The following is a 10,505-nucleotide window of genomic DNA, read 5'->3' as shown; positions in this document are numbered from 1 at the left end:
GCCAAATTTCACACAATCTTATAAAGTTTGTTTACAACCACCAATCCTGGCACTCCATGTTCTGGGCTGATATTTAGCTCAAATTTACCCCAACTGTCTTCTAAGTATCCAGTAAGCAGTGGAAGTGTTGGTAATGCTGCTAGACAATACTGACCTCTCATGGTCCAGCAAATGCTCTGGTTCAGGACCGGTCAGGTCCTGAGGGTGCTGGACTAGAGAGGTTCAACCTGTCATGTCAGTAGAGCCCAGAGAGGCAATTACATAAATCCACATCAATTTTATGTTGAGAAATTCCTTATCATAGGGTCCATGAATGTATATGTGAAGGAATAAAAGACAATATACTGAAGTCAGTGGAGATTGCATTCATTTTGTCTCCATTTACAAAGGTAACCTATCTTAGTACAGATTACTATGGCTTGTTTAATTGCATATTAAATGCTATTATTTAATTTTCAAATAATAGTTTACTGTGATGCTAACTGACAATTTGTTTCACTGCTTTGTGTGATCCATTTCTTGGTTGTTTACCTTCAGATTTAAGAGCTGTCACTGCTACTGATAGAACAGTCAGGTGGCCTGGCTCTGGCAGGGTTATATCCCTGACCTACATTCTAACATGTTCTGTAGACAGCATTTTACCCACTATCCTGGAAATTGAGATCCTTTTAGAATTCAGAACAGGTCCCCTGATATGGCCATGTTTGTAGGATAAACAGATCCTTAATAGTAACATTAAGAATGGCTGCTGAAAAGCAAGGGTGTGTTTTCAGATGGCATTTTATTTAAACTACCACACTAGAATAATGTTGGGAAAAGTAAAATTTACGTATTTGAAAAGTCCTTGGCTCTAGAAACATATTCAGTAACACCTGACTGCTGCTGAGAAGAGAGTGATTAGAAAAATTATGAACGGTTTATATTTTGCATACCTTACCAGAAATCTTCATGGTAGTCTTAATGTGTGTGTGTGGGGGGGGGAGGGGGAGTTAAGTATTTTTTCCTCTCAGACTTATAAATATTTTACTTAGTCTTGTACTTAGTGTTTCACCATCACAATGCTAGGGTTACAATTCAGTTTCCTTTTACATATCCCTAGTTCTTAAGACTGTTTTGTGTTTGTGTGTGGGGGGAGGGGGGGATTGAGTTTCCCACCAAAGGAATGATATTTCTTGATTGTTCCATTTAACACATTTCAGTAGATTCTAGCTGCTTTTCTGTCTGCTGATCCATCAAAAACCTGATAGTTCTCACCAAAAACCAGTGTTCTCACCCACCTTCTCAGCAAAGATTAAATCACTCTTATATGACTGACTTTTGGGATTTTCTGTAATTGGGAGTATTTGGACAGCATCTACCATGTAGGGGGAAGCACAGAATTCTACATACAAGTGTTACAAAATGCTATCAGAAATAAATACACACAAGTAACAATCACCAGAGTGAACAGAGTCAGTATTAGCATGCCTCTGACTTAAAGGTGACCAAGTAGCACATGTGAAAATCAGAATGGGATGGGGAAGAGAAAGGTGCCTATATCAGATACAGCCCCTAACATCCAGATATCTGGTCTCCCTACTCTGACTTCCAATACTTGCTGATCTGTGATGCATTTTCTACTCATTGGTGCAAAGTAAGAATGTATGCAAGTAGTTAAGTACCTGCTAAGCCTAGGCTTATCGGTTAGTGGAGTCGACTACTCGCACCTCCCTCTTGCTGCTTCTATCAGATGCAGCAGGGGAGAGGGGAAGCAGAAGCCAGTGGTAGGGGCAGCCAGCTTAAAAGGTGGTTCCCCCCCCAGCATCATCAGCTTCCCCTGCAGGGAGCAGGGGAAGCTGCTGAGAAGCAGCCTCTGCCTGAAGTGGGCCCAATCTTGCCACAGGCAGAGGCTGCTCCGCATCCCACAGATTAAAAGGGAACCGACTTCTAAGCTGGCTGCCCCCAGCACTGGCTTCTGCTTCCTCCCTCACCTGCTGTATCTGATACAGAGGCAGCAAGGGGGACGTGAGAGTAGTCGAGAAGTTGGCTGTCAACAGGGGCTGCTGCTGGAGCAGACGTGGCTGCTGGACCCAGGTCCAGGAGCTACCCTCATTGTGTCTCTGCAGTTTAATGTAGTAAGGCTTTCTCCCCTATCAACGAATTGTGTAGTTGATAGAAATTCTGTCGACTACATGATTAGCTATTTACTCACTTCCTAACATCCCCTAGTACAAAGCAGGGCCCAGATATTGCAGACATGCATACAAGCAGCCCCAGCATGCCTACAGTTATTTGTGTATCTCAATGTTTGCAGGATTGTGGCCTAGTGATGTAAATGTATCAAATCGGTTTAGGAAAGCTGTATAGCTCAACTACGCTGCATATTAGTGTGAGATAAGAGAAATTTGAATTTTCTGCTGTCCTTGGCAACTTATTTATTAACTGCTGTTGTTGGAGGCAGATATTATTTGAAACTGAAATAATGAAGCTTGATACGTTGACCTTGTAGTGTCTAAGATGATTAAATATTGCTACTGCGTAACCATAAGCATATGTGATGATTAGAAAGAGAACCTGCCCTCTGACTGGTACGTTATGTTTACACAAGGATTCCTTTCAACCAGAAATTTTTTTAAAATGCTTTTGAGAAGCTTCATGTGGTTTTCAACATATACAACTCTCAGAGAAGTTCCCAGCTGACCACTTACTGCTAAGTTACAGGCTGTTTATGGATCAACACATCTGCATAACAAATTACTGGTTTGGAGGTGGTTTTGAGGTCACTAAAAGGAACTGTGTGCAGTGTGTTTTGTTGCATATCTTTCACTTTTTCTTTATCATTTTAGAAACCAGTTGTGTGGCTTGTACTGTGCTAAAATCCTGTCCACACAAAAAGCACAAATCTGAATCCCTCTGGAGACTGACTTAACTTGGCACTAATTGAACTACATTGTCATGTTAGGTTACAAAGTTTAACTATCAGAGCTCTTCAGTGCCCCTCAAAGAAGAAGGTCAAATATTTTCAAATGCCTGGAACCCTGAGACAGGAAAGAGAGTGCCTCATGATTCATTGCACTCTTTTCCCCGCCCGAACCAGGAAACTGAATTGTCAGCCATGTTAGTTCGCTTTTCAGAATTACGTGATGCTCCACGTTCGCTGTGACACTCTTGAGTCGGCTTACTTCCCTGTTAGGTGGTCGCCACTTTCTGTGCAGTTTGGCGGCAGAGGTAGAGCATGTGCTGTGAATTTGGGATGTTAAAAAAAAGGTTAATAATGTAACAGTTAATCTTAACAGTTACACGCTGCGGGCTCTGCAATACAAAGCTTCTACTGCAGAGCCTGCAGTCCAGCGGGCTCCCTGGGAGCAGGGCAGCTGCTGGGAGCTGGTGCATGCCGGGAGCTAGCTTATAAGCCAGCTCCCAGTGCTTACCAGCCACCAGTCCCGCTCCCAGGGAGCTGGCTGCCTGGAAGCCGGGCCATGAGGTGGCATGACCAATAACTAAATAGTTACAATCTCATATCCCTACTGTGAATTGTGGGGTTACCTGGAAAGGCCTGGCTGGCTGGCAGTGCCACAGCTTAAGAGCATTAAGCTGAAGTATGTGCAGTATTTTGCCTTGTCCCATGGGTAGACAATGGCATGTGGCTGGATGCTTTTGAACTCCATTACTTACGGTCCATCCGGCTCTGAAAATGACACACACTAAGATCCTGGTGGCTCATGGGTGGCTGGAATTCTTCCTGCCTGTTTAAATATTGGCCGTTGTTAGCAATTAACCATTGTTCTGTGGCATTCTGAGGGCCACCACAGCAAAAAACTTTCCCTCCATTTTGCTTGTCCGGTTTAGACCATGTTGAGGTTGTGCTGAAGCAGGAACTACAAGGTGCGAGTTGCAGAGCTGGTGGGGTGGGGTGTTTTCCCCATGCTAACATACCCTTAGGCTTGGTCTGTACAGGGGCTCAGGGCTACAGCAGGGAAAGATGTCTCTGCCCAAGCCCTGAAGCTGTTCTAGCAGAGGGGATCCCCCACTGGTCCCAGCAGGGAGCTGCCAGGGAAGAATGGCTTCTCTCCAACACCCAGCACAGAGCTGCTGCAGCCAGGGGGTTGGCAGGGAAGTGGCCAGCAAAGCAGGTCCAGCTCCTAGGCAGGGGGACCACAGGCCTCTGGGCACTGTCTTTGCCCTGTGGGCGAGAGCAGAGCACCATGGAGCCTCATGCTCCCCACCCCCCCAGAGCTGGACCTGTTGGCCACAGGCACCAGGCAGCCTACCTTAGTGCCATTTACCAAGAGCCTTCCAGGTAAGCCTGAGCCACTCCCCATCCAGAGCAGCCTCCCAAACTCCTCATCCCTGACCCCACTCCATAGTCCATACCCCCAGTCTAGAGCCTGTACATACGCCTCCTGCAGGCCAATCTCCAGGCCTGAGCTTCTCTCTAAACCTGGAGCCCTCTCTAGCATCCTAATCCTCTCATTCCTGAGTTCATCCCCTCCTGCATTCCAACCTTCTGCCTCAATCCACAGCCCCTCCCTGTATTCCAAATCCCTCCACTCCACCCCATTGCCTGGAGTCCCCTCCCGCCTCCCAAACCTCTCATTCTCAGCCACTGCACCCCAGCCAGATCCCTCTCACCAGCCTCGAGGGCCCCGTTCCCAGACACACCCTAGAGTCCTCACATCCCTGCCCCCCACTCTCCGCCACATGAATTTTGTTATATGCACCAGTATGAATGTGATGGTGCACATCCCTCCACACTGGTGCACGTAACAAATTTCATTCTGCTCAAGGGGTGGAAAAAAATTAGAGGGAACTGTGATCAATACTAGCAGTTTCCTTGGTATTACTATGTCACGCAGGGTGTAGAATACCCAGACCCCTTAGAGATACAGTTATACTGACCTAATCCCCTGTGTAGACAGAATTATGTCGAAGGGAGGGGTTTTCCTGTTGGAATAGCTACCACCTCTCATGGAGGCAGAGTATCTGGCCAGATGTCCTCTTTGGGTAGTGGACAGCATCTTTACCACAGCAATACCGCTGCACCACTGCAACATTTTAAGTGTAGAGTGGCCCATGAGAACTGCTCTTCAGTGTCCTCTGCAGTGTGGACCTTGTAGTCTGTGCTAAGGCACAAAGTAGAATCAAAGAACAGGAAGGGACCTTGAGAGGTCATCAAGTCCAGTCCCCTGCCCTCACGGCAGGACCATGCACCATCCAGATCAGGGGGTGTAACGGTTATTTCCTGGACCTGATCCTGCGCTTCACTCAGGACTACATCGAGAATTGCCTCTCCCCTTGTGGGTTCCTGCACCAACTGCTCCAAGAAGCTGTCATTTAAGCCATTGAGAAATTTTATCTGCTTCTCTTCCTGAGGTGACATGTATCCAGTCAATATGGGGGTAATTAAAATCCCCCATTATTATAGAGTTCTCTATTTTGGTAGCCTCTCTAATCTCCCTCAGCATTTCAATGTCAGTATCGCTGTCCAGGTCAGGTGGTCGGTAATATATCCCTACTGCTAATTTCTTATTATTGGAGCATGGAATTTCTATCCATAGCGATTCTATGGAACATGTTGAGTCACTTAATATTTTTATTTCATTTGATTCTACATTATCTTTCACATACAGTGCCACTCCGCCACCCACCCGGCCTGCTCTAGTCTTTCTAAATATTTTATATCCCGGTATGATTGTGTCCCACAGATTTTCCTCATTCCACCAGGTTTCAGTGATGCCTATTATGTCAATCTCCTCATTTAATACTAGGTACTCTAGTTCACCCATCTTAATTAGTCAGACTCCTAGCATTTGTGTAGAAGCACTTTAAATATTTGCCACTGCTTATTTGTCTGCCCTTCCCTGATGCATTGGATTCCTTTGTATGCGGTTGTTTGTCTGCTCTGGCCCATGGTTTGCCCTCTCTCCTCCTCCTCTTTCTGACTACAGCTTAGAAAATCTCTATCAATGGATTCTCCTCTAAGAGAAGTCTCTCTCTGATTTACATGCATCTCTGCACCAATCAGCTTTCCCCCATCTCTTAGTTTAAAAACTGCTCTACGGCAAACTGGACAGTCTTTGCGGTAAAGAATCAATTGACACAAATCAGTTATATGTAAAGGGGACTTACAGAAACCTATCGGGGAACACTTTAATCTTCCTAATCACTGTTTAAAAGATCTTCAAGTGACTGTCTTGTCACAAACCAATTCTACTAGCCAGTTACACAGAGAAGCATTGGAATTAGTTCAACCACAAATTCAATTCTTATGCTAATGGGCTCAATTGTGATGAAGGATGGTTAGGACATTATCTACCTAATAGTCAATGAAGGTGCAAACAGCTCTTTGTGTAGATTCCTATGTTAGGAAGGATACTATCATCTGACTTGGATTCTTATCGGCTTCGTTGTAACTATCCAAGCTTCAGATACTTACTGATTCCCTCTACCTTCCTGAATTTTCTATACCCTATGCTCCCTGTCTCCCACCCTCTCTTTTTTTCCCTCCTCTCTTCCCCTCCCCCCACCCTCTCATTTATTTTGGGTCTGCACATCCTAAACTCAAAACTCCAGTCATCTGAAGAAGTGGGCTGTGCCCATGATACCATCCACATGTTTTGTTAGTCTATAAAGTGCTACCAGACCGCACGGAGTGGAGGGTGTGGGAGGGGGGGAGGCACTGCGTATAATCATTATGGTAACCGATAAGCCCCGCTCATTGGTTACATGAGTAAATGTTTACACTTTCACATCCCTACTTCTTCTCTCCCTCGCCTTGAAAGAAAGTGGGGAGAGGTGGAGATAAGATTCTTGGGAAGAATAGTCAGTTTTAGGATTAGGGATGGGAATGTTTCACCGCTTACAGTTAACCAGTGGGGGCTGGAGCAGCCCGCCACCCAGCTGGAGTAGGCCTGGTCTGCAGTGGGAGGGAAGACACTTCAGTCCAGCTGGCTGAAGCAGTGAAGCAGCCCCTCCTCCCCGTTTAATTGGTTACCTGGTTAAACATTGTTTAACTGGTTAACTAATTAATGGGATTTTATTTCCCTAGTTAGGATAACTTGTTATAAAACAGACTTTCTCTTTTGAGGCCAGAAGCCCATAACATAGGTTATTCTTCTGTAGGTTACTGTTCTATCCAGCACATAAGCAGTTGACTTTAAATGGAAAGGTTTTTAATACAATTATGCACAGTAGAGGTTTCTGCTTGCTTTGTCATTCTGGTGACATGTGGCTGGTACAATGGAAGTTGTCATGTGCCATATGATATTTGTGTTTTTACCGTGACACAGAGGTTAAAATTCCTTGTATGCAAATATGTTGCAACTGTGTATTTATAAGGTATTGAGGAGGTTGTATTAGCACAGTAGCCCCTTTCTCTAAAAGGTCTGTTTCTCTGGTTACACCTGCCTTCCAAACAATGTTCAGAAATTGCTAGTGTAGCACATGGCATAGTTTAGTGCTGATAAACTGTGCTTCAGATGTTTATTCCAGCTGCTAAAACAACTTACAGCAACTCAGTCACATTTTTATACCACAAGAAACTATTAACTTTATAACATAACTGTATTGAAAATAGAAGGATGAAAAGAAATTATTTCATTTGGGGTCGTAATTCTACCATGGGAGTGGGAGGGGTCCAGGGTGAGATCGAGGAGGAGTGCCATGTTGTGCCATGGCTCCTGCTTTGGGTTGTGTGGGTGGGATTTATGGTTGCTGTAGAAGAGGCAGCCAGCAACTCCTCTCTCGGCTTTGTGATTCAAATAAATAAAAACAGCTGCAAGGCCCTTGAGTTTGTTTGTGATCCGACAGTGGTGGAATTGAAGGCATGCAGATGTCCATGGAGCTATTCAGTCAGCCTAGATAGTGTTATGTAAGGTCATTAATCATTACTATTTTGCAGTCGTGCCGAGAGGGGCCAGCTGGGAAGCAGGGCCTGAGTGTGTGAGGTGCTGAATGAATGAAAATCCAGGGCATGGCCTAAGGAGTCTCCACTGGAGGGCCCAGCTATATTGGTGGCTTTTGCTGGCTGCAGCGGGCCTGCACATGTGTGTACTCAGTTACAGAGCTGGAGGCTAAGCAATACCAGATGAAGTGCAGAGGGCAACTCTGGCCATAGTCATTTGGACCAGGTCTAACTGGGTTCCAGTTTAGAAGGTAGCTGGGATGTCAGCATTTTGGTGCCTTCCTAACTTGCCAGTGAGCCCTGTCTGGTACGGATGTAGCCCTGGTGGTAGATACAAAAGCCAATGGCAAGCAATAGCCATGACTGTGCTGAGATGGGCTACCTACTCTGTTCTGTGAAAACAGCAGTCATGTTGTAAGTAAAATCAACAAGGAGTCGGTGGCACCTTAAAGACTAACAGATTTATTAGGGCATAAGCTTCTGCAAGCTTCAGCTCACTTCCTCAGATGCCTGAAGTGAAAGAATCAGATGGCGGAGATATTTACATACATACAGGGATGGGAGTGTTAACGAGGCTAATTCAATAGGGGGGGATGTGGCCTGCTTGCAACAGTGATAAGGTGAGAATACCTAAGGGGAGAATTACTTAATGTAATGTAATATAATATGAGTAGGCTGCATGAGGAGACTGCAAGGAGGAAGCTAGAAGGGCAGAGGAAACTTCTGTGACTTCTGACACACCCTGGCTACGTCTACACTGGCCCCTTTTCCGGAAGGGGCATGTAAATTTCACCAGTCGTCGTAGGGAAATCCGCGGGGGATTTAAATATCCCCCGCGGCATTTAAATAAAAATGTCCGCCGCTTTTTTCCGGCTTTTAAAAAAGCCGGAAAAGAGCGTCTACACTGGCCCCGATCCTCCGGAAAAAGTGCCCTTTTCCGGAGGATCGGGGCCAGTGTAGACGCTCTTTTCCGGCTTTTTTAAAAGCCGGAAAAAAGCGGCGGACATTTTTATTTAAATGCCGCGGGGGATATTTAAATCCCCCGCGGATTTCCCTACGACGACTGGTGAAATTTACATGCCCCTTCCGGAAAAGGGGCCAGTGTAGACGTAGCCCCTATGTGTTTAAAGAGGGAATGGCAAAGAAGACCCAGCAGTATGTGTAACAATAAATGCAAAGACACCTGTGACCAATTTCTGCTCTGATTTGTGCTTCTTCGTGGAATTACACAGGTGGAAGTTGAGACAGAATTTGGTCCATGGGAGTATATTTATCATTAATACGTGTCTCCCTCCTCTGCTCACCCCTCCCACCTCTGCTATTAGATTACAATTCTGAAAAGTTAGTCATTTAATGGGGAGAAGGAGCATGAGTCCAGATGCTGTTCAGCGTGTCGCTTTGTAAACTGGGGGGGCATGAAGAAATTCCGGGGGGCGCGAGGTGACTCTATCGTGTGTTCCCCCCCCCCCCCCCCCCCATGTTTTCCTGCTATTTTTGTTTTCCGGTCAGTTCCATTTTTTTTTGCTCAACAAGTTTTGCTGCTGGGGATGGGGGGGGCATGAAGTTTTCTCAAAAATCAAAAAGGGGGCATGATGCCGAAAAGTTTGGGAACCACTGTTTTAGCAGCAGGACTCAGCAAGTCCAGTCAGAGAGAAAACATGCAGCCCAGTGTAATCCATTATATCCCTATAATCAGGGCTTAATAAACAGCAGCGAAAGCCACTCACCAGCCCCACACTGTGCATGCACAAGACCTGCATTGCGCATGTGTGTGCCGCAAATGAATGGGCACCTGGCTGAAATCTACTCGCCATTGGGCGAGTAAATTAAATACTTTGTCGAGCCCTGCCTATAATCTAGTTAAAATAAGAATCTTGAACAATGCGAACTTTATTTAGACTTGCAAGCGACAGTGAAAATGTTAGCGTGCATTCCAAGGGTCCACCTATTCCTCACAATATGGTAGATTGTGACACACAGCAGAGGAAGAAGGGGAAGTTTTCCATCTCCCACATCTAGTGTTTTGCAATATAGTTGTTCTTCTGGCCAGTTTTTATCTGAGGGAATGGCTGGTTTCTCTGGGCCACATGCCCAGTTTATGTTTACAGAGAAATGGAGGCTGTGCAGTGTCTCAAATACTGAATCCAGAGACAGGAGACTCTTGATTGATTAAATCCTTGGCTTTTCCTGTTTTCAGATTCTTATTAATCCTAGAATGGCCTAATTTGATGATGATTAGCAAATGGCAGGTTTTGTTATTTACAAAATGACAGTCAGTGGACTGGTTCTGGGGGCGTGAGTGGGGTTGTTGTCACAATTGGACCTACAGATGTTCTCTTGTTTCTACCTGAACTGTATTAAAAGAAAGTGAAAGCTTATAAACCAGGACAATAACCTAGAATAAATCCTACCAGGGGAAAGGTGCAAAAGGGAGACAGACTAAATGAGCACAAACAAACAAAAGCCATGTGATCATGCCCAGCAAACAACAACAGAAATGTGGGACTGGAAATCAGAGAACCAGAATTGACATATTGAAAATGAAGCCTAATTAGTGAACAAAATAATGAGGGGATGGGCGTTCAATCCATCACTCCCATTCTAGGGGCCTCTTTTAAAAGCA

General features: G+C 45.3%; 2 protein-coding genes across 3 annotated transcripts in view; one reads left to right on the top strand and one right to left on the bottom strand.

Moving 5' to 3' along the window:
* SPINK4 (serine peptidase inhibitor Kazal type 4) overlaps positions 1–10,505 on the bottom strand; it is a 112,891-nt gene that overhangs the window by 40,329 nt on the left and 62,057 nt on the right. The window lies entirely within an intron of this gene.
* The window catches only part of B4GALT1 (beta-1,4-galactosyltransferase 1), a 49,228-nt gene that overhangs the window by 1,368 nt on the left and 37,355 nt on the right, over positions 1–10,505 (top strand). The window lies entirely within an intron of this gene.

Source organism: Pelodiscus sinensis, chromosome 6 (genome assembly GCF_052426305.1).
Source record: "Pelodiscus sinensis isolate ZL-2025 chromosome 6, ASM5242630v1, whole genome shotgun sequence".
Classification (NCBI taxonomy): Eukaryota; Metazoa; Chordata; order Testudines; family Trionychidae; genus Pelodiscus; species Pelodiscus sinensis.
The sequence above is the reverse complement of the archived record's forward strand: the minus strand, read 5'-3'. Positions and strand labels throughout refer to the sequence as shown.